Consider the following 27,182-nt stretch of genomic DNA (forward strand, 5'->3'; position numbering starts at 1 on the left):
AGTGTCGTTTGGTAAGTTTCGGTGATTCGAGTCTCAGTTGGCGGGTATGGTTGATGAGTTGTTAGGCAGTTTGTAAGGTATGCCGTGAGATAGGTCTCGGTCACGTTTGGTTTGTTTTTGTTCACCAGTGGCGTAAGTTCGTGCGGTTCCTTCTGTTTGCCTTTGCGTACCGCCGGCGTAAGTTTGCGCGGTTTCTTCGGAAAGAAGCACCAGCGGAAAGTACGCCTTACTACACGAAATAAAACTTAGGCGAAGTACCGTCAAGGGGTGGGTGGGGGGAGTTATCGAACGGTACGTGTGACGCGGCGGCGCCGAAGCCGCGAACTCGGGAGCCCCATGACACCGCGCAAGCTCAACTTTTCCCGAGCGCAGCCCTTGCTTTCCCTCCCCTCAAATTATCCCGAATCAACCTCCTCCAGATAACCCCAGGCGAGGAGGAGGAGGAGGCCTCAGTGTGCCCCTACACCCATGGCAAGCAGGAGCAGACCGGGAGGACGGTCTTCGTCGGTCTCAGAATAGGTCTTCTTCTTCCTCTCGAGAGAGAGAGAGAGAGATTGAAAAGGTTCTCCGAAGAAGAAGAAGAGTTTTCGGTGTCAGTGTAGATGTGGCTTTAGTGCGGTCAGGGTGTGTGCGTGTGCGTGTGTCCCTCTCTCTCTCTCTCTCGTTCGTCTCTGTGCATAGTGTTTCAGGGGCAGCTGTGTGTGTATAACTCCCCACCCCCGAAGGGCTTGAGCGGAACGCCATGTGACGATCGTGTCTCCCGTAGCAGTAGCCGTGGCTTCAGTAGTGATACCATCAGGTGGGTATTATTGAGATGTACACGAAGCCCCCAGCCGTAGGCCTGTATGTCTCTCTCTCTCTCTCTCTCTCTCTCTCTCTCTCTCTCTCTCTCTCTCTCTCTCTCTCTCTCTTCTTCTTCTTCCCATATTTTTTGAAATGTCATCTACATCTTCCTCTGCCAATATTCCCATTTTCAGTCTTATTTCAATATAACCTTTTATTTTTTTAAATATAACATATATTATTACCCATTAAAAAAAGATAATTTCAATATACAACCTCCTATTTCATTCTTTATTCTAAATCACGAGAGAAAATTAAAAAAACAACTTATACGCAATAACCGTCTTGGACCCACAACCTCAGTTGAAGGTTACGCCAATTATTTTTTTTTATTTCGAATTTATTTCTATATTTTATATATACATTTTTATTGTCATCTCTCTCTCTCTCTGTCTCCCTAAAGGTTGTTATCGTCCCGTTGTTCTGTTACGCAATCTCTCTCTCTCTCTCTCTCTCTCTCTCTCTCTCTCTCTCTCTCTCTCTCATATCACCTACTTTGAACAGCTTGAATTACAGCGTTCTGTGACGTAGCGATGTATCGAGTGTTATTTGATTGGCAGGCTTTATACATACATACATAGGCTACATACATACATTCATACGTACATACATTCATACATACATGTGTGTGTGTGTTTGTGTGTACTTTAAGGTAAACCACTCAAGGCAGTTTCTTCCATTTCACCAAACTGTCATCCCGAGATTACAAAGAGAGAACAACAATATATCTCTTGTGTTGTCCCCCCTGCTTTTAAAACCCCTCCCTCCTTCTTCTCTCTCTCTCTCTCTCTCTCTCTCTCTCTCTCTCTCTCTCTCTCTCCACAAATGTCAGCGCCGAGGGAAATGACATATGTAGGCCTATATTCTGCTGGATGAAGTTAGTTTCCATTTTTGTGTCACTTTTTGCCGTGTTTTTTTTCTGCACTGTTTGTGCATAGGCCTACTGTATGTGTATAGGGTACTATACTTATACGTGGTATTTAGGTATTACTTATTAACGATACCAAAATATTAATAACTGGCTTATGGTCGTTTGTACGTGAATGAAAGAGTGTTGTCACCTCTGACGTGTTCAAAACACGTTTTTTTTTCTATTCAACGATTGTTTTTTTAATAAAACAATCGTCGAATATGAAACATTAAACGTCTTTTTGAATAAAATATTAGTGCCTGCGCCGTTCCCTCCTTATTCGTCTGATGATCGATTGTTAAGTAATTTTCTGAAGTCTGAACTAGAGTGAGTCTAGGCCTATGGGTTTTTAAGAAATCGAGTACCTAGGCCTATGGGCTTTTAAGATTTAAGTGGGTCTTTGGTAGGTAGGTGTTTTAAGAATATGAGTAGGCCTATGGGCTTTTAGGCATTGGAGTGGGTCAGTGGGCTGTTTAGAAGGAGAGTAGGTCTAAGTGCTTTTAAGAAACTGAATAGGTCTAAGTGCTTTTAAGAAACTGAACAGGTCTGAGTGCTTTTAAGAAACTGAGTAGGTCCAAGTGTCTTTTAAGAAACTGAATAGGTCTATGGTCTTTTAAGAAACTGAATAGGTTTATGGTCTTTCTATGTAAATGCTTTCCATAACAAGGTTTATTCTACCTTACATCCAATGCATAGCCCACCTCAACAAAAAACCGTATTGAACACCCGACTGCTCTAGTTATTATTTACTAACCAAGCCTTAATCTTCATTAAAAAAATTCTTGGTCCCATAACCTACCCCTTGCCAGATTTCAATGAAGTTTGTCGTAATTTTTAAAAATATATTCAATATTGCTTTTCAAAACGAGCGAAAGTTTGTATGGAACAAGCCGTAATATCATGAACCTGTGAAGCAATCTTCTAGAGAACAGAATAGGCTATCCACTTTCTAAAAGAAAGTTGAAAAAATTAGCAAATGAGGAGTTTGACAATAGTAGTTTCTGTTTCAGAACATAAAATTTATAGTAGCATTTATCCAGTGGTTTTCAGAGTCTTTGGAAAACTTACAAATAAAAATAAGTTTGTTTTGACACCATTAGATGTCATTCTTCCAAGAACTGTGAAAAAATGTGGCGTCTAAGGTCAGACACAAAGTATTGTCTGACATTCGGACACATTCAGTGCAGTGTTAACTGTGCAAAGTGAATCTGGAATGACAGAACAAATTGCGATTGGTTCACTGGGTCTTAAATTTGCCCAAGCCCAACCTCTTGCCCAAATAAACACCATTCATTAATTATAATCAGGTAAATGTTATTGCAACAGGAGAGGTATCATATGCTTAGCCTGTTGTTTTGTTTTCTAGACCAAGTACCTTTTCTTTGGGTATCTTGCGAAATACATTATGCCCCAGTGAGAGTCGGCACAAATATACCTTCTGGCTGCTGTTATAAATGTGCTTTATTTTATAAGCGTTATTTGAAAGCGTAAACTTAACTTATACACCTTTCAAACACTTTGCCGTCAATTTCCGTTTCAGCGCTAAATGACCTCATAGGTCCCAGTGCTTGGCCTTTGGGCCAAATTCTGTATTCTATTCAGTCCAATTCGATAAGTGGAATTCAAAGTGTGAGCTCATTCTTCAGCGAAAAATCTAAGTGTAAGCTTGTTCAATCCAATAAATGGAATCAAGATGTTAATTTAATCGTTGATTGAAATTCAAGCTCTAAGCTTATCTCATAGTCCGAATTCAAAGTGTATGTTTATCTCACAACAAGAATTTAAGTAGAAGCTTATCAACTAAATTGTATTCAAAATATAATCTTAACCTTGAAATTGATTTCTAAGTAGGAGAGTTTCAAGTTGCATGGGTATGTATTGACTGGAATTCAAAATGTAAGGTGACTCATTAAATGGAATTTAGATTACAGGCGTTCTTTGTAACTGGAATACAATTTTTTGTGCTTATAGTTCGAAATATATCCTCATCTCATAATTGGATTTCGAAGCAGGCACTTATCCCAAAACTAGAACTGAAAGCAGACTCCCAAAATAACTGAATTCAAAGAATATCTTATCAGAATCTAATTGTTATTTCATCTGATAGGTGAAATTGGGAGTAGTTTATTTACTTAACTGCTGTTTGAATCATGATATGCTTATCATACCTGGATTTCAAAGACCAGTGTGACCTCGTCACTTGGATTCGGAACATGAGCATGTGGCCACATACAAAGCATAAGATTATGTCAGGACTGAGATTCAAAGCATTATATTATCTCCCAAGTGGAATTCAATTCATGTGTTGATGACCTGAAAGCTTAATGCTTATATCTGTACTGGAATTCAAAGCAGTGCACATTCTTATACAGAACTTACGTGTAAGCTTAGAATTGCAACTGGAATTCAAACTACAGACTTATCTCCCGACTAGAATTCAAACTACAGCCTCATCTCGCGACTTGAATCCAAACTGTAACCTCACATCGCCACTGGAATTCAATTTATTGTCTGATCTCGCATTTGAATTCCAGTCACAGTTTCATCTCATAACTGGATTTCAGATGAGAGACTAATTTCATAATCTGAATTCAGATTCTGACCTGATGCCGGTCAGATGACTTGAAAGCACAAGCAAGCCTCTCCATCGACTACAAGCACAGTCATGTCCTCATCAAATCAGGAGTTGCACCAACCCCCCCTCCTCCTCCTCCTCCTCCTCCTCCTCCTCCTCCTCCTCCTCCTCCTCCTCCTCCTCCTGTGCCAAAGATCATACCCCCACCCCCTTCTCCCCCCAGAGTCATGGCTGAGTAAATAAACTCTGAAGACACAAGGGGCCTTTGTATAACAGTTCGGTTCAGTTGCCTGCCAGAGGTCTTTTGCCTTTGGGACGGCTCCTACATTTGCCTGTGTGTGTGGCTAGTCTTCGCTTCTGTGGGCTTACTCTTGTTATTTATTCACTTACTTCGCTTATCTTATGCATATTCAGCTTCAGTTTTGCTTTCTGCATTTTTTGCAGCGTCTTAGAAGTCTGAGGTCTTGACCTATTACCCGTCCAGTGCCTAGAACCGATCTTGATCTGACACTGGAAGAAGAATGATTGAAACTGAAACGACTTATGAATTGTAAAAGAGATGTAGCTCATTTAATCACTCAAAACTGCAAATGTTTATTATGTATTCTCTCTTCTCTCTCTCTCTCTCTCTCTCTCTCTCTCTCTCTCTCTCTCTCTCTCTCTCTCTCTCTCTGTGCAGGCACTTATAATCCAACAAAGAGGCCCTTGTTGTTTAAATTCAACTGAATGTCTTTGAATTATTAGCAGGAAATGACAAAGAATTTTGATGATACAATTTTCCTTATGGAATGTTGCATACTTTATATATATATATATATATATATATATATATATATATATATATATATATATATATATATATATATACAGTATATGTGTGTGTGTGTGTGATATATATATGTGTGTGTGTATCACTGTGCATAATACAACATCTATCGTAGAACTTTGCTTCGCAGCTATAACCAAACCTACTGTTCGAAGGGAAGGTGGGGAGGGATTGGAGATTTGTATTTGGAACAAGCAAAGGGATATTTGGGGGCGGGGTGGTGTACCTCCTCTGCATACCCCCCTCCCCCACCTATTCATCAGTCATTGTCAGGTCTTCCATCAATTATTCCATGTTTACGCCCTTTTCTCCGTCTCGTGTTCGTCGTGGACTAATGTGAATTGCGTTTTGGTCGTAACTTGTTTCTTGACTCGTATTATTATTATTATTATTATTATTATTATTATTATTATTATTATTATTATTATAAACCTGACGGGTTTCTAAAATGTTGCCTTCATAGTTTTGGCACTGTTATTATTATTATTATTATTATTATTATTAGTATTAGTATTATTATTATTATTATTATTATTATTATTATAAACCTGGCGGCTTTCTTAATCGTCCTCTCCAAGTTGTTGTTATTATTATTATTATTATTATTATTATTATTATTATTATTATTGTGTTGGTAATTACTTGTTCCTTACTTGTGTTATTATTATTATTATTATTATTATTATTATTATTATTATTATTATTAACACAGAGAAATGATAAATTCATTAAAATTTCAGCTCTCATTATTAAATGAAATTTGTGCAAAATAAAAGCTTAGTCATTTCACTTAATCCCTTTTATTTTGACTTTAATATACCAGTGAACATAAATAATCTTACTTTTATTTATTGTTATTACTATTACTTGCGTACCCATACGGACACGTAGGGTATTGCTGTTACACACGGGAAAATATATGCAGGCGAACGTTGTTTTGTTATTATTATTATTATTATTATTATTATGGTACAGTTCCTTTGTCTCGTAAACAGTTCGAATGTCAATGACGTCATTCGGCTTACAAAGAGGTGTTTCTTCTCTCTCTCTCTCTCTCTCTCTCTCTCTCTCTCTCTCTCTCTCTCTCAGCATCCTGTTTTGGCTGACTTGGCTCGGATTTCTTTTCTCTCTCTCTCTCTCTCTCTCTCTCTCTCTCTCAGCATCTTGTCTTGGCTTTCTTCTCTCTCTCTCTCTCTCTCTCTCTCTCTCTCTCTCTCTCCTCTCTCTCTCTCTCCATCCTGACTTGGCTCAGATTTCTTCTCTCTCTCTCTCTCTCTCTCTTCTCTCTCTTCTCTCTCTCTCTCTCTTTCAGTATCTTGTCTTGGCTGGGTTTCTCTCTCTCTCTCTCTCTCTCTCAGTATCTTGTCTTCTCTCTCTCTCTCTCTCTCTCTCTCTCTCTCTCTCTCTCTCAGCATCCTGACTTGGCTGGGATTTCTTCTCTCTCTCTCTCTCTCTCTCTCTCTCTCTCTCTCTCTCTCTCTCTCTCTCTCTCTCTCTCTCTCAGTATCTTGTCTTCAGAAACATACCGAAAACATCTGAACTAAAATTATCAAAAGAGCAAGCAGAGGTAGATTAATCTGCCAAAAACTATACCAGGAAAATTCTCTCAGGACATTAATCCACGCACCAGCATCGATAATGCAGCGTCTATTCAATCTTACCAGCTCATCTGAGGAACATAACTGAGCGTAGATGTGTTTAAGAATAAGCTCGACAAATATCTAAGATGCATCCCAGACCATCCAAGACTGGAAGATCAAAATATCGGAAGATCGTTCTCTCTGGTAGACATCAAAGGTCTCACTGCAGGGACCTGACTTGGCTGGGGTCTGTTCTGATTTCTTCTCTCTCTCTCTCTCTCTCTCTCTCTCTCTCTCTCTCTCTCTCTCTCTCTCTCTCTCTCTCTCTTGGCTCATCCTGTTTTGGCTCTCTTCTCTCTCTCTCTCTCTCTCTCTCTCTTCTCTTCTCTCTTTCAGTATCTTGTCTCTCTCTCTCTCTCTCTCTCTCTCTCTCTCTCTCTCTCTCCTCTCTCTCTCTCTCTCTCTCTCTCTCTCTCAGCATCCTGACTTGGATCAGATTTCTTCTCTCTGTCTCTCTCTCTGTCTGTCTCTCTCTCTCTCTCTCTCTCTCTCTCTCTCTCTCTCTCTCTCTCTCTCTCTCCAGGCCAGCATCTGCTTCCGGTCATCTGTGCTCCATCATCTTTTAGTTGATTCTTAATGTTTATATTGAATAGCAAAAAGTTGCCGGTTTGTGTTATTTTTGGACAATTTTGTAGGGTCTTGCGAGGAAGTGTCAGGCCTTATCTGAGAATCTGTAAGCGTGTATATTTATTTACTTTTAAATTAATAAATATATAAATAAATTCATTATTAAATGAATAAATATATAAATATTTTTATTCATTTATTAAGTGAATAAATATTTATATATTTATCTATGTTTGTGAACTGAGATTCTTTCGAGATTTGTTTCTAAAGGAATAATAAAATCATGTTTGTTTTAATTTTTAGTAACCTATATATTTGATTTATTTGCCTATATTTGTAATTTTGAGAATATTTCGATGTTTCCCCTAAAATGATTAAATAAAAATACTGTTTTTTTTTTTTTTGCTTGTAGTCATTTTTATGTGACCTTGAAAAATATTTTAAGCTTTGAAAAATTAGCTGTTTATTTATTTTAGGGACTTTGTTTTTTTTTTTCGGGCGGCGGGAAGCAGCGCTTTTAATTCGATTTCTTGTGTATATTAGGTTGTTATTATTAAAATAGTTTAAGCATAGTATATTAGAAATTGGGTTATTTTGAATGTAGTTTTTTCATTGTAGCTAATATTTGTTATAGAAAGTTTTTTCATTGTATATAGTATTTGGATTTTTTTTTGAAAGTTTTTTCATTGTACCTAATATTTTGTATTGTGACTTTTTTTTATTGTTCCTAATATTTTTGGTTTAGGAAGCCTTTTCATTATACCAAATATTTCTTTTTATGAATTTTTTCATTGTATCTAATATTTTGTTTTATGAAGTTTTTTCATTGTACTTAATATTTTGAAAGGTTTTCATTGTACTTAATATTTTGTATTTGGATTTTTTTCATTTTACCCAATCTTTTGGTTTAGGAAGCCTTTTCATTGTACCTAATATTTTGTGTTATGAATTTTTTCACTGTAATATTTTGTTTTATGAAGGTTTTTCATTGTATTAATATTTTGTATTTTGAAGGTTTTTCATTGTACCTAATGTTTTGTATTATGAATTTTTTTTTATTGTTCCTAATATTTTGGTTTAGGAAGCCTTTTCATTGTACCTAATATTTCGTAATAGGAATTTTTTCATTGTACCTTATATTTTGTATTTGGAATTTTTCCATTTGTATTAGACAGTTTTTATTGTACTTAATATTTGTAGTTTGAAGGTTTTTTCATTGTAGCCAATATTTTTTTGCTAATTTTTGTTGCAGGAAGCTTTTTCATTTATTTTATTTTGCTTTGAAGCATTTATGCATTTATGATACCTTTATTTCCAAAGCCTAGATACATCGCATCATATAATTATCTTAGTATCTTAAAAAATACGATTTCAAGATCTGGGATGTTTTCGTTAATGAGCTTTTTTCCTACAAAGAGAATAATTTGATTAAGAAAATTCAGGAACACTTATAGGCATTTTTATACAAAAAGATATTGAATTCTCATGATTAATATTAGTTCGCATATTAAATAAATGAATGAGTACTTTTAATATTTTTTTTTAAAATTAAAATTGATATGAAAAGCACTATTTCCAATTTAGAAATTGTATAGCTTCCTGGTAATTATTATTAAAGCTAATATGTTTATTTATTTTTTGGGAGCGGTTGGGTGTTTTTTCTTTATAGATAATGCCATTAATAATTTTTGGGTCTGATAAAAGGAAAATTTGGAAATTCCGTTACTTTTCGAGTTCGCATGTTACTGAAACATGGGAATCAGTGTCAAAAAAATTCCAGTGTTGAAATCTGGAAAAAGGAAAATTTGACTTTTATTTTAAGAGAAATCTTAGATAAAAAAAAAAAAGTTCTCCCGGACTAATATAAAATAAACATGGGATTCAACGTCCAGAAATATGCCACGCTCAAAAAAAAATATTTGAAAATTTCCCATTCCGCTAAGTAAAAAAGAACTAGCGGACTGAAGTTGAAGAAAAGTCTAGATAAAAAGAAGTTCTCCCGAACTTCTTTTATAAATAAACCTTGGAAATCAATGTCCAAAAAAAATGCCACGCTTAAAAAAAATATAAAAATTTCCCCGTCCGCTAAGTAAAAAAGAACTAGCGGACTGAAATTGAAAAGTCTAGATACAAAAAAAAAAAAAGTTCTCCTGGACTTGTAATATGAAGAAACATTGGAAATCAGTTTCAAAAAAATGTCATGCCTAAAAAAAAACTACGAAAATTTCCCCCGTCCGCTAAGTAAAAAAGAACTAGCGGACTGAAGTTGAAGAAAAGTCTAGATTAAAAAAAAAAGTTCTCCCGAACTTCTTTTATAAACAAACCCTAGTAATCGTCTTAAAAACTGCCATGCCTAAAAAAAAAAAAAAACTACGAAAATTTCCCTCGTCCACTAAGTCAAAAAGAACTAGCGGGCTGAAGTTAAGGAGGCCTCGGCTCGAAATGAGAGCGCCCCCCGGATGCGCTGAATGAAGTGTTAATTGGTGGGCAGCATTGAAGCGTTGTGCTTCGTTTGTCGTCACTGAAGTTGCTTCTGTTGTTGTTCTGGGGAGTGTTGTTGTTTGTGTTGTTTTTCCTGTTTGTTTATTGCTTTTGTTGTTTACTTTTCTTGTTGCTGTTTTGATTTGCGTCGACTTCCAAACGATAACAGCTGTAATGACGATGGCGATTATTGCTTGTGATTACAACAGCAGAAACAACTGTAATAATAATAATAATAATAATAATAATAATAATAATAATAATAATAATAATAATAATAATAATATAAGACCTGATAGTTTAAGTGGGACTTGCAACCTCATCCCCAAATGAGTTGAGGTGAATCCGATGGGCAAAATGCATATATAGTAAAATAAATAACAATTGATTTATTAGTTTCTAATTGTCTTTAAGATATATTTATATATATAAGTTTATATATTTATTTATATATATATATATATATATATATATATATATATATATATATATATATATATATATATATATATATATATATATATATATATTTTTCAAGTGACAAATTTCACAAAACTGTAAAATAAGAATTTGTTTATTATATAGGTCCTAAGTCCGGGAAATTAAGCAGTCTTATCATACAGACATACCACCACGGCTTCGTCGGGCATCGTTGCTAATGCTGTGCGCCCAACTATGATATTCTAACAGGCCTCATATCTATGACCATACGTTTCCCTGAGACGTTTGTCCTGGGCACTTTTTTAGAGTGTTTTTTGGGGCAAAGTTTACCTGTGTAATACTAGAAGATGCCAGACACCGCTTTTTAGTTTTCTGTAAAAGAAAATGATTGAGATGGCTGTCTGTCCGTCCGCACTTTTTCTGTCCGCACTTTTTTTGTCTGCACTTTTTTCTGTCCGCACTTTTTGTCTGCGCTTTTTTCTGTCCGTACTTTTTCTGTCCGCACTTTTTTCCTGTCCGCACTTTTTCTGTTCGCACTTTTTCCTGTCCGCACTTTTTCTGTCCGCACTTTTTTCTGTCCGCAGTTTTTTTCTGTCTGCACTTTTTTTCTGTCCGCACTTTTTCTGTCCGCACTTTTCTGTCCGCCCTCAGATCTTAAAAACTACCAAGGCTAGAGGGCTGTAAATTGGTATGTTGATCATCCACCTTCCAATCATCAATCATACCAAATTGCAGCCCCTAGCCTCAGTAGTTTTCATTTGATTTAAGGTTAAAGTTAGCCATGATCGTGCGTCTGGCAACGCTGTAGAACAAGCCACCACCGGGTCGTGGCTGGAAGTCTCATAGGCCGCGACCCACACAGCATTATACCAAGACCACAGAAAGATAGATATATTTTCGGTGACCTTGATTATACTCTGTACAGAAACTCGCATTTTTTACTTTTTTTTTTAACTACCGGAAATTCGTCTTCATCCGTTCTTAAGTAATTGTAATGGTACTTTAAGATGGGATTATTCGTTGTCTTCAGTTTAAGGTACCTAGCAGACCTTATACTCCCGCACGTCCATCAGGGGAATGGTCGAGAATGGATCTTTAAAGTAAAATGGTACTCCACTCTTTGTAACTGATATAAATTGTTAAGGATTTATCATGCACTCATCACCGTCGTAATCTCTCTCTCTCTCTCTCTCTCTCTCTCTCTCTCTCTCTCTCTCTCTCTCTGTGACGCTAAACTGGATGTAGCCTAACTGATAGAAGTTATGCCATTACAACGCGATTCATTCTCTCTCTCTCTCTCTCTCTCTCTCTCTCTCTCTCTCTCTCTCTCTCTCTCTCTCTCTCTCATAATAACTGCATTTGATATATCTTTTGTCTACACTTGAACCTTATAGTCTTCCTCTCTCTCTCTCTCTCTCTCTCTCTCTCTCTCTCTCTCTCTCTCTCTCTCTCTCTCTCTCTCTCTCCTATAATAAATCCATTTGACATATATCTTTTTGTCTACACTTGAACTTTTAGTCTTCCTTCTCCTAAAAAAGCGTGAGTATCACGCTTTCCTTTTATCACTCTACTTCGTCTTTTGAGGAATTAAGCTGCCCACCCCGTCGGACTCCCAGTAAATTATCTGATGTTAAGTCATAAGAGAAAAGATAATGTTTTCCTTCGGCCAAATCCAAATGTTTTTATTTTTGAAGATGAAAATATATTGTAGATTTCTTCCACGAAAGATATTCTAGTATTATTAAAATCTTTTAAGTTGCTTTTTGATGACTTCCAAAAGTTCATTGTATCTATTAAAATATCTAGGATACAATGATTTTGACAATAACTTTCGTTTTTGAAAGGGGATTTCTTTCTCTTATGCATTGCAAGAGAAAGCATTACATATTTGTTAATTGAATATTCCTCGTAATATAATCATCCCGTAGGAGGGTAGTGCTGTCAGCACACCCCACGCGGTGAACTGTAGGCATTACTGAAGACTGTTTGCAGTGTCCCAATTTATATATATATATATATATATATATATATATATATATATATATATATATATATATTTTTTTTTTTTTTACCACCAGTAGTCCTCTAATCCTGTGTTTCATGCGTTCAAAGAACAACCTCAACATGAGAATAAAGTTTGCCCTTTCGCTTTCATTTTTGGTCATTTGGCTTTTGACCCACTTTTTGTCACTTCATGGAAATTGATTGAATTTGCCACCGACAGTGTATCAAGCGGGAGACAACAGAGAAATACAGACAATATCTATTTTGTCAAACTTATATTGTGTCTGTTGAGAATGTTAAGTGTTTTGAGTGAAAACCTGCAGTGTGTAGTGAGAATCGATTGTGTCCTGAATGAAAACGTGTACCATATCGAGTGTGGGACCTATAGTGTATCCATTTTAAAAAAAACTTATAGTTTGTCCAGTAAAAACCTGTAGTTAATTATGAGGTGCACGGACCAGAAATTTATCTTGTAATCAGACATGCAAGTGAAGCATGTAGGCTATTTGAACCTAGAACAAATTGTAAGTCAGGCGAGAGAGAGAGAGCATTTGTACACTGCGCACCAAGACTGTGCAACAAAATAGCTGATTTAAAAAGGAACTAAAGACTCTCCTATTCTGCAGGAGCTACGATGCTGACGAGAAAACACTGAGAGACAATTATAAAATATATATAAGACGCGCCTTAGTTCGAAAACGTACAAGGGCCCGCCAGAGAGGGAATTATCTCTCTCTCTCTCTCTCTCTCTCTCTCTCTCTTTTGCCATCATTTAATATTTGTCATGCTTTGTCTCTCTCCACATTTATTTCTTGACGTTCCTTTATTTTTTTTATCGTTATGCCGAGCTTTGTGTCTACCGCTCTTAAGATCTTTCATTCTTTTAAGTTTTTTTTTATTAACATTTGTTGTTCAAAACATCACGTGAATCTTGTGGGTTTTCACTTTGGCATTCCTGCTTAGCTGTCCAACTTCTTCAACATTACTTTTTTCCACTTTTTTCTGGTCGTTGAACGAAATTCTTTTGGTAAGCAATATGGGAGTCTTGATAATAATAATAATAATAATAATAATAATAATAATAATAATAATAATAATAATAATAATAATAATAATAATAATAATAATAATAATTCTCTTGTTACCCAGGCAATCACGACGCTATAGAACCCCAATTTCTTACTGAATATTTCTCATTTTATTTCCCATCTAAGAACAATATCAGAAAAACTAAGCGAAGTTCATGACCATAAAGCGTGCTTCTTTTAAGAGTAAATATGTATTATTATTTGATGTTCTTTTTCAAATATTTTTTCTTTAGTTTTCTCTAATCATTTTGCATCCTGTCTCCTACACTGAGTATGTACGATAATTATGTAAAAACGAGGACAGATATTGATCGGTATAAGAAAAACGACGTTGGTTTAAATTTACCCAGAGTAATCATTTTAGTTTTCTGTAAGAGAAAGCTATTGAGACGGCCATTTGCCTGCCCGCTCTCAGATCTTAAAAACTACTGAGGCTAGAGGGCTGCAAATTTGTATGTTGATCATCCACCCTCCAGCCATCAAACATACCAAATTACAGCCCTCTAGCCTCAGTAGTTTTTATTTTATTTAAGGTTAAAGTTAGCCATGATCGTGCGTCTGGCTTTTCGGCGGCCTTGATTATACGCTGTAGCGGCGGTACAGGAAACTCGATTGCGCCGAAGAAACTTCGGCTCATTTTTTTTCTTGTTTATCATCGTTACGTAACACTTTCTGTTAATTCTTATCGTTACGTAACAGTTTTTATTTTCTCCGTTACAGTTTGGGACATTTATCTGTTACATTTCCTGTGAAGGCAAGTATAGGAATGTGCTGTCATTGTGCCCTCTCCTTTATATACATATGTATGCATACACACGTGTATGTATGAATTAGGCCTTCCATTGAACTTCGAACCTATGTATATACTGTATAATTCTTTTAATTCTGCTGTTCACGTAGTATGTCCTTGATTCCTTCGCCAGTGGCTCGTCCATCCGGAATATCAAATATTTAATTTTAATTTACTGATTATTTCTAAACAGAAGCAAATAATTAAGCAAGTTACATACTGTGCATGTGAAAAATAACAAAGCATTTTTATTATTATTATTATTATTATTATTATTATTATTATTATTATTATTATTATTATTATGACGTTAGCAAGTTCAAAGGAAGACTAACCTCTCAATAAATAAAAAAATATAAGTTACTGGGAAAAAAATCCCACGGAAAATATAATGACTGACAATATTATTATTTTTGGATGGAAATAAAAAAAAAACATTTGTCAATAAATGTTGAAGAAGCAGATAACGAAAGCTGATTCATTTCTATTGAAAAAATGTTTTTGAAAATGTAGAATCTGAAGAGAGAGAGAGACTAACAGGCTAAATTTATTGTATGTAAATGTTCATGATCATTGCAAATAATATCTTTCAATTAATAACAATGATAAAAATTTCAGATACCATAATCAGATTGATTTCTGTAGTTCTGCTGACAGGTATTTATTGAAGGCCAGTATAAGGCATGCTGGCTAATAGCCTGAACGCTTAAATGCACTCTATTTATTTATTTATTTTTTGAAGCAAAAACCGTATACAACTTATTGATTGAAAATGCTTTTGATTTCTTGTTCGCTCAGAATAATCTTAATAGAGAATCCTTTTCTATTTACAGGTAAACCTCATGGGTTGGTTTTCTTCTCTTTTCGTAAGTAAAGTGCGAATGTTTGATTCTCAGTTGAGGAAAATTGAATAAGATTGATTTTAGATTGATTTTGCAGTTTAGGGGAATTGAATATGCATCAAATTTTTTTTAGTGTATTTTAATTTAGGAAAAGTGGGTTTTGACATTGTCTTCAGATCGGGAAAACTAGGTGGTTAAAATGTCCTTAGATTGAAAATCTGTTCTAATAATAGGAAATTACACCCTACAGTGTGCGTTCAGTGGCACACTGTAGACGCTTTTAAACATTTTTTTGCATCTGACTGGGTCGTTAAAATGTCCTTATACTGATAATCTATTTTTATAATAGAAATTACACCCTACAGCGTGCGTTCAATGGCACACTGTAGATGGTTTTAAAATTCTTTGCATCTGAGTAGGTCATTAAAATGTCCTTAGATTGATAATATATTCTAATAGTAGAAAGGACAACCTACAGCCTGTGTTCAGTGGCACACTGTAGACGGTTTAAAGTTCTTTGTGTCTTCGACTTCTCAACTACACTGCTTTGTGTCTACTTGTTATCCGTTCTTTAGTCTCGTCCTGGGGATGAGATTGCTAGCCCCATGTCCAACCTGGTGTGGTCAATATCAAATCTCACTAGGGTAGTGTGGGTGTTTGTGGGGGCGGGGTGGGGTGTCGTGTAAATCAAAGTAGGTCAGTTGTTGATTAAATTCCAGTAAATATAAAATATATACGTTGATATTTAATTTGGGTGTAATTGAGTGAAACATATACTTTCAAACAACCGAAAATGGATCTCTATCTATCGGTGGTCTGAGTATAATGCTGTATTACCGCGGCTCATGAAACTTTAACCACGTCCGGGTGGTGGCGTAGCCTATATCGTTGCCAGACGCACGATTATGGCTAACTTTAACCTTGAATAAGATAAAAACTACTAAGGCTAGAGAGCTGCAATTTGGTATGTATGATGATTGGAGGGTGGATGATCAACATAACAATTTGCAGCCTTCTAGCCTCAGTAGTTTTTAAGATCTGAGGGCGGAGAGAAAAAAAGTACGGATAGGAGAAAGTGCGGACGGACAGACAAAGCCGGAACAATAGTTTTCTTTTACAGAAAACTAAAGATTCTGGTTTGCATTCTGTCACATCTCAAAAAAACTTGATCAGATTCTTCTTGACTCCCAACCTTCCCCCTCCATTAAATTTCATAGAAATCCATCCATAAATTTTATAGATATCTTTTGTACAAAGACAGACACATCCAGAAATAGTGGGACACCCAACAGGCAGCGTCCGAAGACAGTAACAGTCAGTCAGTCACGCGACGTGTACGAAACTAGTCCAAGTTGCATTTTACATATTACTTACATCATTCATCCTTCGTTCTCCCAATGACGCTACCACCTAAAAAAAAAGAAATATCCAAAATAACAATAGGAAAAAAAATGTCCAAAGTAACAATAAAAAAAATGTTTTTGGGATTCTTTTCCAAGTTATGCGACTGCCGTGAAAAAAGGAAATGTTAATATTTGTAAATATTACTCGCAGTTACTTCTTGAATTTTTACATTGGGAACGGGGAGTATTTGGGAAAAGGTCATGTGTACGAACTTGCCTCTCTCTCTCTCTCTCTCTCTCTCTCTCTCTCTCTCTCTCTCTCTCTCTCTCTCTCTCTCTCTCTGTGCATTCCTCTCGAGACGCATAAATTCCACTATATCAATTAACTAAGTAGACGGGAGTCGCTGCGCAATTTGTATATGTATTCAGACAAATGTACCTGGTATGATGTCTCTTGCGTTTGTGCGTTTCTCCCACACATCCATTACGGGAAATTACGCTTTCATGCCGCGTAATTACTTTGTCCTCATAGTTGTGTAATTGCTCCGAAGGTCTGTGTATTAGTTGTTCTTCGCGTTTTATTTGCCTGGGCTGAGGACTCCCGCACGGGTTAGTGCCTTCAGTACACCTCATGCGGTTCACTGTAGGCTTTATTTTTAAAGTTCTTCGTGGCCTGCCTTCCTTAGGCCCCTAGCTGCAACGCCCTTTCATTCCTTTTACTGTACCTCCGTTCGTATTCTCTTTCTTCCATCTTACTTTCCTTAACCTTCTCCTGACAGTTGATTCACAGTGCAGCTGCGAGGCTGTCCTCCTGTTACACCTTTCAAACCTTTTTACTCTGAATGACCTCATAGGTTCCAGTGCTTGACCTTTGGCCTAAATTCTATATTCCTATTCTATTCTGGGCTGACGACGTGTCTGGTTGTGTGTGTGTATGTGTGTTTGTTGAAGAGATATCTCGAAATTCTAGTGGTGGAATTTTATATAATTTCTTAGGGAAGTGAATTACTGTCTATGGAAACGTCGATATGATTTTGGGATGAATTCGGACATGGATTATGTTAATTTTGTTTAATTAAGCGTTGGCAGTGGTATGCGCTCTCGGAGTGCTTTCGAGTTCTCTGCTGTGCGTCATTCGTTAATATCCCTTTCATTTATTTTGCTGGACGATTTTTAAAATCAACTTTTCCTGATATATATATATATATATATATATATATATATATATATATATATATATATATATATATATATATATATATATATATATTATATATTGCTTCTCCATGCTGGGAAAAGAGAAAGAGAAACGCGTTTTTGTATCAATTCGCAGAGACATCAGCAATCGGTCCTATGACATTTCAGGGGTACTCCTCTTTCCATTATATTTATCCAATTTTTTTTATTTTTCCAGTACTGAAAGCCATTCAAAACAGTTGAATTATCAAGGCAGTGTTTATGAATGCCATTCTTAAACTAGAAAAACCTGAGATTTGAAATATATTTCAGTGTGTATCTACATTAACTCTCTCTATATCACACCTTTAGTTTACTGATAATGAACTTCTTGTTTAGCTCTAGTCATTTTTTATTTTGTGGGTGCAATAGCACATATAACCGAAAATGATAGTTGTGTGAAATATCTTCAAAAGCCGTCTATTATATCCTGTTAATGCTTTTGCAAAGTCCATTTTTGATGTATAAGTGACTGAGCGTTCATACCACCCAGGATTTATAAGTTAAAATACTTTTTTTTTTTTTTTAAACTGACTAGCCAATATGTAGGCTGTATAGGCAACAGTCAAAACTACGAATGTTAATTGAAACATATTGTGAAATTTATATATATTCTTAAGATTAATAAGTAAGCTTCAAGAGGAAAAAAACTGAAGCACTTGAAGCTTCAAGATTTTCCTTTGTCAGAATAACGAGATCGATGAAACTACAATACTGCCTGGCATCTGGAGAAAAAACTATAATTATCGTACATCAGGCATTGGGCAAGACATTTTTCAACTTGTGAAAATATATAAATTCGACGTCCAGTTCTTAACCGTCCTCTCTGGAAAAATGAAAATAAACACGAACGAAAATACAAAACATGAAACATGGTTACGAGGAATAAGCATATACAGCATTTCGCTGAACTGAAAAATAAAACAAAGAAGATTTTTCTGACAAAGTCTTACTCTCTGGAGACGACATGGCAATCCTAATGGAAGCGTGGGAGTCTGCGTCCAATCATTTTGAATTTATAAAAGTAACGGTCATTTTTGTTGCCGTTGAACTGTAATGAAATAACATAATTTTGGAGTTATTGGTCACCTGTAAAAGTTTTGAAAAATATGCATTGATTGAGCCTCTTGAAAGTTTTTAGTAGATTAGTCTTGAAGAAACTATCAAAACTGACATGTGGCAACTCTTGACTGCGCTATGCAGCGCGCATGCGCGTAACTTTATGTAAACAACGTGGCTTCAGGATGTTTACATGCAGGAGACCGTGCTGGCACGAGGCTAGCTCAGTAAAAAACAAGAAGCTTCAGTATTGGTGCAAGCTTATTCTATATGAGTTATTGTTGATGTGATAATAAAATCAAAATAAGTTTGTATGAATGGAACCAATTTTAAAATTGAAGCTTTGGTATTTTGGAAAGTGATCAGCGAGTGTCTTTGAAAAACAGGTGATTGTCAATTGATAGACTCAGCTAGTGGCACTTAAGTGGTATTAATGGTAATAAGTCAATGACTCTCAAAAGTTATTATAGGTCGAGTAATATAGACACAGAATTTTATCAATCCAAATTGGTACAAATGTACTCACGATACAATATGGGAATGATAATACTAAAATTAAATTATCTGGGTCCTTCTCGTTACTGGCCAACCTTCATAGCTTGCATATAAAATCACTTGACTTAATTACTAATTAGTTACCTTATACGCATATATTTTTTATATATTCGTTTGTGTAATAGTTTTTTGAAAATGTTTATTTTGCAAAAACTGTTATTGTTTGCCAAAAGGAGAGTATATTAAGTATTGCACTTTTATAAATATGTAATCAACTTATTCATTCTGAGGTCATGTATTTGGTGATCAGTCTCTTTGCCTGTATAATCCTTTAATTGACTTCTCCCTGCTTCCGAGCAGTTGGGCCTAATCTTTTGTAAAACCTCTCAAAGATTTACCTTTGCTTTGGTAGGTCCACTAATTCTTCACCTGTGTTGGATTCCAGGTGCATTTGTTCCTTTATAATCCCCATCTCAATTATGCGAGCTTTCTGGTACCCTTACTTTTATATTCCTCATCAGTCTGCTAATAAAGGACTGTGTGTCGAAAGGCCTGGCAACCACTCCGTTGTTTCACTTTTTCCTTCGTTGAATTTTCCTTTATTTATACATTCATCGCGTTCCATATCTTTGTGATTCAGTTATACATCAAGTTACCTTGTTTAGCCAGTCTAAACGTGGAGTTTACAGCCCTTAGATTTTCTTCCCACCTCTCTTAGATTATCATATTCCACTTCTTCTTGAGTCTCTCTCTCTCTCTCTCTCTCTCTCTCTCTCTCTCTCTCTCTCTCTCTCTCTCTCTCTCTCTCTCTCGTACCAAAGATGCACTGGACAAATGACAGAATTTGTGATAAATCGCTCTTCTCCTTTGGTAAGTGAGTCCCTCACCCACTTCTTTTTGAATCTCTCTCTCTCTCTCTCCCTCTCTCTCTCTCTCTCTCTCTCTCTCTCTCTCTCTCTCTCTCTCTCTCTCTCTCTGTCAGCGTTATCCTTAACAGTAACCAGATTCAAGCACTCCCGTCACACGTGCAGATACAGAGACGAGGCGCATGGTACTAATGTTCCCTTACGCAATCTTTGATAGATGAAAGAAAACGACTATTCTCTCTCTCGTTCTTCCTTTTTCAGTATGATTCAATCCTCCTTCGGAAGAGAAGAGGAAGAAGAAGAATGAGAATAAACACTGTGATCATTAAGAGTAGTAGAGGGAGAGAAAGGAAATGACGTGGGGGGGGGAAGGATTGGTCTATTTTTATCCCGGAGGTCAAACAGGCTCTCTCGTTCATGGGTGCTGAGGTACGTTCAAATGGCCCATTAAACGTGCATAAAACCGCCCCCGCCTTCCTTGTCTTCATGTAAACTAAAATGTTCGTTTTGGGTCCAACGGAAGCTAGCTACTATAGCTTGTCTCCGAGGCGATTCGAAGGGGTAAATGTATCTTGAGTTGTCAGTGGGACTGTCGAGACCATTTTAGGGAGCAAAGTCCCGTCTGCAAATGAAAGAAGAATAAATGAACTTGAAATGTTTGTTTACATTTCTCTACTCCGTTGTCGGCTTTGTAACAAGTTGCCAGTGTGTCATTTACAGGAAATTTTTCATGTGAAACAAACTAAAATAAATAGTTTTTGCTATAAACAATATAAAAACTTTAATCGTGTGGAATTATTTGCCTGTGTGTCAATAAAAGGTATTTTTTTATATATATATAAAGCAAAATAGTTTTTGCCAAAAGTAATAGAACACTATTAATCGCCTGGGATTATGGCGGTTCATGGCATTTTTTTGTCTCAGGAACTAGAATGTCACCGGAACTACTGAAATGTTTGTTTACGTTCCGTACCTGGGTTGTTTCGTGGTGATTGCTATCATTATACTGATTTCTTCCATATTGAAAGATGCCCAAAATATACTTTTGTATTGCATATATACTTTGGTTTCGGTATTTTCTCATACCGTCTTTATAATGAGGAATATTGTACCGTTTACGAAGAAATTGAAAGAATATTTTGACTGGAAATTACATTATTTTGAAGTTCAACACGAAGGGAGTGTTTCTAATACCGGGAATTTTGATACAGAAGAATTTTTTAATTTTTAATATATATATATATATATATATATATATATATATATATATATATAGAGAGAGAGAGAGAGAGAGAGAGAGAGAGAGAGAGAGAGAGAGAGAGAGAGAGAGAGAGAGAGAGAGTGTAAATATGTATGTTTACCCGTTTCCATAAGAAGTACAGTAAGTCATTTTGCGTTGATTTTCTTAACTAGTGATTGCAGGAGTATCTGTTGCACGGATAACTGTCACGCAATCAGCTGATTCCTTCCTACATCTGCACACATGGGGCTCATCAACAACATGTCTATCTCATCACATACACAGCGCTACTCACCTCTTACCTTGCTGAACCGCTGTCACGAATGTTAGATTTCAAATGCCCTTCCGCTCAAAAATCTCTCAGTTATTCAATTTATTTGTCTATGTTCTTTTTTGCAATACACTTTTTTGGTGTTGAAATATATATATATATATATATTATATATATATATATATATATATATATATATATATATATATATATATATATATATATATATATATATATATATATATATATATATATATATATGTATGCGTGCTTCCTCATTCACGTTAGCCTGAATAACTTGCAGGAGTGTAAGCGTTTGGGGAACATAAGGCATCCTATTGCAGAAGGAGAGGAGCAGGAATGTCGGGAATCCTTAAAAGGAGACAGACCTCCGTTGTTTCAGGACCTCTCCCTCCCCTACCCCTTCCATTCCTTGCTTCCCAGAGGAGCTGACTTTACAAGCGGACCCAGAACCTCCGGCGCTACAACAGCCGTCCATCAATAATATATATCTACGAGTTACCGCTCGTGTTTGTTTGCGTTCCTCGCCTCTGTTTGCCTTAGGGCGTGTCAAATGCCAGCGCCAACGGCCTCCCTACAGTCGTCGAAACGTGTCAACAAACGGCGACGCGGATAGGTAAATAAATAGACGCCCTCTTGGCCCGGGGGGTTTTGGGGGGTGTTGGGTGGGCGAGCGAGTGAGGGTATCAACGCGGCGTTTGTTTATCTTCGGCAGTCAACGCCCGGTCATTCAGGTTTTATTTGGGGGATGCCTCAAGGCTGGTTGGTTGGGGCGCTTCAGTTTTGACGCCCGTGACTTTTTGATTGATTGTCGCTGATTTTCAAGCCCGTGTGGGCGTTAAGGTCGGTTGGTTATCGTTCTGAATGATGTAATGTCTTCGTAAATATATTGAATGAAAGACACAGCTATGGACCGGATATATGTGAGATGGCCCAGGAATATTATGACTGCTCAGAATTTAGCAGTTGGATGGCGAAACGTGAACGGCTGATGCAAATTCTCTCTCTCTCTCTCTCTCTCTCTCTCTCTCTCTCTCTCTGTTCACTTGACTGCCCTTCTTGACTTATAACCTCTCTCTCTCTCTCTCTCTCTCTCTCTCTCTCTCTCTCTCTCTCTCTCTCTCTCTCTCTCTCTTTCATTTTATTCTTTTGACAATTCTCCCTGACTTATACCTTCGTGATTAAAAATTATACCTTTTCTTTCCTTTTCATCTTAATGATGGGATTTTTTCGGGCATGGGCTATTAAAGGGTTAAATGCTTTATAGGTCTTTCTTTCTTCCTTTTCACTCTCTCCTAACACTTCTTTCCACATGACCACACCATCTGAAAACACGGATACACCTCCCTTTCACCTAACACTTAATCAACTACTAACGGATGCTTCTGCATGTCTTGCGCTTTCAAGTCTTCATATGTCACATATAATAATAATAATAATAATAATAATAATAATAATAATAATAATAATAATAATTTTATTTCAGCTCAATAATAATTGAATATACAAATAAATTTTATTACACACAAGGCCAGTTAAAATTGAATATACAAAGTAGAGAGACAATAACATCTCTCTCTCTTCTCTCTCTCTCTCTCTCTCTCTCTCTCTCTCTCTCTCTCTGTTGGTGAATGTAAACTTCAAAGTTTTTTCAGTGCTTCCCGTTATATTTGAATGTAGTGTAATGCCATCTGAATTTATTATATTTCAGTGAGAAGTTGGAATTTTAATCACTAAAAAAATAGATAGCCTATGATTATTCTCATCATAGGTTTTGTAAACCCCGGAAGAAGGGTTTAATGGGGTGCTCGAGAGAGAGAGAGAGAGAGAGAGAGAGAGAGAGAGAGAGAGAGAGAGAGAGAGAGAGAGCTTTAATAACCAGTGTTAACATTTCATGCTCTCCTGTACAGTCAGAACAGAAAAGTCTAAGGACTTAAAACTCCAAGTTTCAACGCAAACATGTCACTCTCTGTCAATATTGGTGAATCCTAATGACTAATACATATGCAAACAAAAGTCATAAGTAATAAGTGTCTTTTGCAAAATATTCTTTTAATTGAAGTTATCACAAAATACTTCCCATTCCTTTATGAAGTTTTTCTTGGGGAAGTTTAAGTGACCAGCATCGCCATGTTTACCCTGAGGGATCTTCTCCTCTTGGTAAGAGAAACCTGACCTCAGGTTGATCTTGAGCAAATATCAGGTCATCTGGAGTAATATAAGTTTCGGGATTTTTCTGAGTTATTCATTCATTTCCAATTTGGTTCGTATGTATGTGTATAGATGACACTCTGCAGTGTATACATTTATTCTTGTTTATTTATATATATTTATTTGCAGTATTTAACTGCTTGCATTCTCACAATTGCTTTACACAAGCATATATATATATATATATATATATATATATATATATATATATATATATATATATATATATATATATATATATCTGATCATGAATTATACCCTTGCTCTGTAATCAGACATTATTATTATTATTATTATTATTATTATTATTATTATTATTATTATTATTATTATTATTATTTGTATTCATTGTATCGCATTGTTTACATGTGCTGAGATATGCAATGAAAAATTATAGTCAGAGAGTATTCATTGTAGATATTTAGTCTTAAGAATGATTGAATTTTTTGAAAAATGATTCAAAGCGCAGACGAAACTGTCATAATGCTATTTTTGTTTAAAATTAGTAAAGCAATAGAGACAATCCTATTGCTTCATTGCATCCCATAGCTTGTTTTTATAATTAGCAAAGCAAGAGACTAACACATTGTTATTGCTTCATTGTATCCCCACTGCTGTATATTTTTGTACAGCAATAGATCGGCATATTTTCATTGCCTCATTGTATCCCTTTGCTATTTTGTTATTACTAGCAAGGCAATAGATTGACACATTGCTATCGCATCATTGTATCCCATTTTTATAATTAGCAAATCAATACTGACACATTTCTATTGCTTCGTTGTATCCCCATTGCTATTTTTTATTATTATTAGCAGAGCAATAGACTGACACATTTCTATTGTTTCGTTGTATCCCCAATGCTATTATTTTATTATTGACTGGAGAAGGTATACTTTCACTCGCCTCTCTCTCAGGTACCTCTTTCTCCAACATTCGCTTTTTCTCTGAGTCTCGTCAGTATTTCCTGCGTTTTATCCACATCTTGATTTTTCCGATGGATTTTTTTATCAGAACTACTTCTTCTTCTTCTTCTTCTTCTTCTGCTCTTTCATTCACGGTCAAGGACGCGAGCTGTTCTGAGCGAAGCGACCGTCTCATTTCGTCTTTCTGCTGCGCCTGCATTTTCTTATCTCTCTCTCTCTCTCTCTCTCTCTCTCTCTCTCTCTCTCTCTCTCTCTCTCTCTCTCTCTCTCTCTCTCTTCTCCTTCTCCTTCTCCTTCTTCTCCTCCACCTCCAAAGGCGTCCTCTAAGGCTGGAGTGTCCACTCGACACTTGGTTATGGTACGTCTGCCAGAAGCAATGCTTCTGTCTCTGTTCAGAATCTCTGCGGCACTGTTTGGGAATCTTATTATCATGATCCTGTGCTCTCTCTCTCTCTCTCTCTCTCTCTCTCTCTCTCTCTCTCTCTCTCTCTCTCTCTCTCTCTCATACAAACTTTCGCGTCTCCACATCAGCAACGTATATTGTATATTGACGCTATAACGTGCCACCATCTTCTCTCTCTCTCTCTCTCTCTCTCTCTCTCTCTCTCTCTCTCTCTCTCGCAGGCTGTTGACATGGCCCACAGCCAAGAGAAATAGCCAAAGACAGCCATGGTTATTTTATGGGGCAAGGAAAGACCACTTGGCCTTTGGCTGGCTTGGAAAAAATTGGCTTGCTAGAAATAATTCCATGTTGTGTGGTCAGGCATTGAATCTGTTGGCTTTTTATAATTATTAAGAAAATGGCACTTGGATTTTTACCATGGCAACTAAAATGACAGTTTGGTTTTTGCCATGACAACTACAGTGACAGTTGGGCTTTTACCATGACAACTGAAATGGTAGTTGGATTTTTATCCTGACAACTAAAATGGTAGTTGGATTTTTAACCATGACAACTAAAATGATAGTTGGATTTTTTTGGTTTTGCCATGACAACTGAAATGACAGTTGGATTTTATCATGACAACTAAAAAATTGGATTTTTACCCTGACAACTAAAATGACAGTTGGATTTTTACAGTGGCAACTAAAATGGTAGTTGGATTTTTATCCTGACAACTAAAATGGTTGTTGGATTTTTACCATGACAACTGAAATGGTAGTTGGATTTTTACCATGACAACTGAAATGGTAGTTGGATTTTTATCCTGACAACTAAAATGACAGTTGGATTTTTACCCTGACAACTAAAATGGTAGCTGGATTTTTATCCTGACATCTAAAGTGGTTGTTGGATTTTTATCCTGACAACTGAAATGGTAGTTGGATTTTTACCATGACAGCTAAAATGGTAGTTGGATTTTTACAGTGGCAATTAAAATGACAGTTGGGTTTTTACCATGACAGCTGAAATGGCAGTTGAATTTTTAACCATGGCAACTAAAAAGGCAGTTAGACTTAGATGACAGTTGGATTTTCAAAACTGGCAGAAAAAATGCTGTTTGCGTTTCATACATAGTGGCCACGAAAAAGGCATTTGAGATTTTACGGTGGGTACAAGAATGTCATTAATCTTTTTTAATGGCAACAGAAATGGAAGTTAAATTTTAAGATCCACAAAAACGATCACTGGATTTTTAGAATGACCATGCAAATTGCAGTATGGTTTTAACAGTGGATAAAAAAAATGGTACTTAGCTTCAAAATGGTACTTAGCTTCCAAAATTCAGTTGGGTTTTCACACTGGCTAAAAAAAATGGTATTTGACATTTTGCTTTAGTGACAAAAATAGTAACTGGATTTTTGCAGTGGCCCTGAAAATGGTTTTTGTCTGTTTGCAAAGACAAAAACTTGCATTTTCAGTTGGCTGTGGAAATGACAATTGGACTTTTGCAACGAGAACCAAAATTGCAGTTGACTTTTTAAAATGACTGGGAAACTAGATGTTGGCGTTGTACTGTGATTATAGAAAGTTTTTCAGTGGTAATGATAATACCAGTTATCTTTTAACAATTTTTGTGAAAATGACAGCTGGGGCCTTTTACAGTGGCCATGATAACGTCAGATGGATTTCTGCAGCTGCAAGATAATTGCGAGTTGGGATTTTGTAATGTTAAATAAAAATGGCAGTCGGATTTTTGCAGTTTCTGCGAAAATGCCATTTGCCATTTGCCTTTGTGGTGTTAGAAGAACACCAGCTGGCTTGTGTGGCTGTTTTCAGATTTAATTTTACCAAATGATTGGGTAAATTTATGGGCACTGAAAGCTATATCAACCTAATGACTTTTTGGGCAAAAACAAATCCAGTACCCTAGCTGGATTTTGATAGTAATTTTTGGATTGTATTTAACCAGATGAATGGGTAATTTTATGGGTACTGAAAGCTATATAAACCTAATGACTTTTAGAGAAAAACAGTGCCCATTAAATTGCCTAATTATAAATGCCCACTGTTAAATTTCAGAAAATACAAGCAGCCATTTATTTTCAAAGGACAAGAGGCCTTT

At 36.2% G+C, this 27,182-nt stretch overlaps 1 protein-coding gene across 2 annotated transcripts in view; it reads left to right on the top strand.

Annotated features, from left to right (window-relative positions):
• Positions 1-364: 364 nt before the first annotated feature.
• The window catches only part of Dgk (diacyl glycerol kinase 1), a 74,684-nt gene continuing 47,866 nt past the window's right edge, over positions 365-27,182 (top strand). The window contains exon 1 of one of the 2 annotated variants that reach the window (XM_067133388.1): positions 365-799. The gene's annotated coding sequence lies outside the window, so the exon portion shown is untranslated. The remainder of the gene's footprint in view (positions 800-27,182) is intronic. The other variant, XM_067133387.1, reaches the window with a different exon arrangement.

This window comes from Macrobrachium rosenbergii, chromosome 33, assembly GCF_040412425.1.
Source record: "Macrobrachium rosenbergii isolate ZJJX-2024 chromosome 33, ASM4041242v1, whole genome shotgun sequence".
In the NCBI taxonomy this organism is placed as follows: Eukaryota; Metazoa; Arthropoda; class Malacostraca; order Decapoda; family Palaemonidae; genus Macrobrachium; species Macrobrachium rosenbergii.